At 34.4% G+C, this 2,500-nt stretch overlaps 1 protein-coding gene across 3 annotated transcripts in view; it reads left to right on the plus strand.

The window, feature by feature from the left end:
• The window catches only part of LOC137655847 (octopamine receptor beta-2R-like), a 605,153-nt gene that overhangs the window by 320,704 nt on the left and 281,949 nt on the right, over nucleotides 1-2,500 (plus strand). The window lies entirely within an intron of this gene.

A 2,500-nucleotide genomic window follows, 5' to 3' on the forward strand; every position in this document is an offset into this window, starting at 1 on the left:
TAATTTTACGGAGAATATCCGATTAAAATAAAAAAAAATTTCAACTGGGTATTCAAGTTATTCACCTTAAATTTCACTGTAAATTGTAAGTTTTACTTAATGAACGCTAATTACGAACATACTTTTCATAAGTAAAATAAGAAAAAAATGGCAAGAAGGTAAGGTAATTTAAGAAATGAAGTCTGAAAAGACATGATTAAATCCCTGGCTGAACTAATAAGCTTTGTTTATAGCCAGCTGGTTAGAATTTCAGTCTCTCAATCCTTTATTGTTGCAGTTCCCCCGCTGCCTTTCTTTGGGCCATTTCCATCTTGAATAAGGTACGAAAAAAACCTCTTATACGTGAATGAAAGCAGATTCCAGAAAGAGCATTGTTAAGGTTAGTAATGAGCGAAAGGAACAAAGATGCTTTTCAAAAGGAAAATCTGAAGTCAATGAGAGACTTACATTGTCTAATTAGCGCTTTCTATTCAACTGCGTTATGATATAAAGTAACTCTTCGTAATTTATATATTATGGACTAAAGATTCGACGTAGAAGTATTACTTTTTTAATATCCAATTATAAAGAGTATTTCTAAGGAGGTTGCCTGAAATAACTCTTTCTTTACTTCATCGAGGCACAAAAATATTAAAAAATATGCGTGTGTGGTTAGGAATCTACGGAAAATCTTCTGATTATTGAATTTAGACATCAAAGTTTTGTTTATGCAGCATTTATTTCCAAATATCATAGAACCTTCTTTTATTTTCTTTCTTTTTTTTTTGAGGGGTGGGGTTAGGAGGAGCCACCATCAGAATATAAAAAAAAAAAAAATCTCTTTCTACGCAGAATCTTTACAGTTCATGACATATGAATTACAAGGAATTATTGTATTTTTGTACTTTTTAATTATTATTATTATTATTAATTACTAAGCTACAACCCTGGATGGAGAAGCAGAAAGCTATAAGCCCGTGGGCTCCAACAGGAAAAATAGCCCAGTGAGTCAAACAAGGAAAAATAAAATATTTTAAAACAGTAACATTAAAATAAATATATCCTACATAAACTATAAAAACTTTAAAGAAACAAGAGGAAGATAGAATAGTGTGCCCGAGTGTACCCTCAAGCAAGGGAACTCTAATCCAAGACAGTAGAAGACCATGGTACAGAGGTTATGGCACTACCCAAGAGTAGAGAACAATGGTTTGATTTTGGAGTGTCCTCTCCTAGAAGAGCTACTTACCATAGCTTAAGAGTCTCTTCTACCCTTACCAAGAGGAAAGTGGCCACTGAACAATTACAGTGCAGTAACCCCTTTGGTGAAGATGAATTGTTTAGTAATCTCAGTGTTGTCAGGTGTATGAGGACAGAGAAGATTATGTAAAGAATATGCCCTCTTTTGTTCTTAAATATGTGTGATGATGAACTTGGTTTATACTCCGTTGGTTAATTTTTCATGGTTTGCCTAATCTACTTATAACTTAGATCAAGGAATAATATTTAAATAGCGGGACTTTCGTACAATACCTGCAAAGGGGAATTACTGCATATATATCCTTTCAGCTTTTCAAGGGTTTCTCATGAAAGTGTTTCAAAGAAGTGATAAATAATATGAAGGTTAAGCGTTCATTATATCTGTTGCAGATATATGTATATGTGTATATGTGTATATATATATATATATATATATATATATATATATATATATATATATATATATATATATACATATATAATATTATTTATATATATACTGTATATACATTATACATAATTTGAACTGTTTTCTAGTAAGGAAGTGAGGTGAGGATTTAAAAGGAAGTTAACTGATGAGAGAGAGAGAGAGAGAGAGAGAGAGGAGAGAGAGAGAGAGGAGAGAGAGAGAGAGGAGAGAGAGAGAGAGAGAGAGTGTGTGTGTGTGTGTGTGTGTGTGTGTAATCGATTACCAGTACATACGAATGAAAAGAACTTTTATCACCTAACGATGCCTGACCAATTACAATGTTGAAGTAACTTTTTCGCAAATTCGCTTCTTGCACCTATAGCGCTGAGGACATTGTCGATTGCTCTGGGAGCCCGCTTGTGAAGAGCCATTGAAGCTCGAACTGCACATCTGTGTCCAGCCAACTCCAGTCGAATCCGGCAAAGACGAGAGAGGGAGATTCTCTCATATTCCGGTATCAAAGACCCTCGTTAACTACCCGGATTAATTCCTGGACCTCGTCTTTGTAATACCAAAGACGCGGCAGCTATGATTCATTGGGGAGAGGGCATTTGAGAATGGTCTTTGAACTTTTATAATACTTACACTTGATGTGTTATATTCTTAGTTGGAAAATTTGAAACGAGAAAAATACTCTTGCTTATTCAGAATAACAAACGTCCATACATGTTTATTTTTAATGTTTCTGTTCTTAGAATATTTTATTCTTCCTGGTTTCATTTCCTCACTGGGCTATTTTCCCGGTTGGGGCCCCTGGGCTTATAGCCTCTTGCTTTTTCAGCTAGGGTTGTA

Source organism: Palaemon carinicauda, chromosome 16 (genome assembly GCF_036898095.1).
Source record: "Palaemon carinicauda isolate YSFRI2023 chromosome 16, ASM3689809v2, whole genome shotgun sequence".
Classification (NCBI taxonomy): Eukaryota; Metazoa; Arthropoda; class Malacostraca; order Decapoda; family Palaemonidae; genus Palaemon; species Palaemon carinicauda.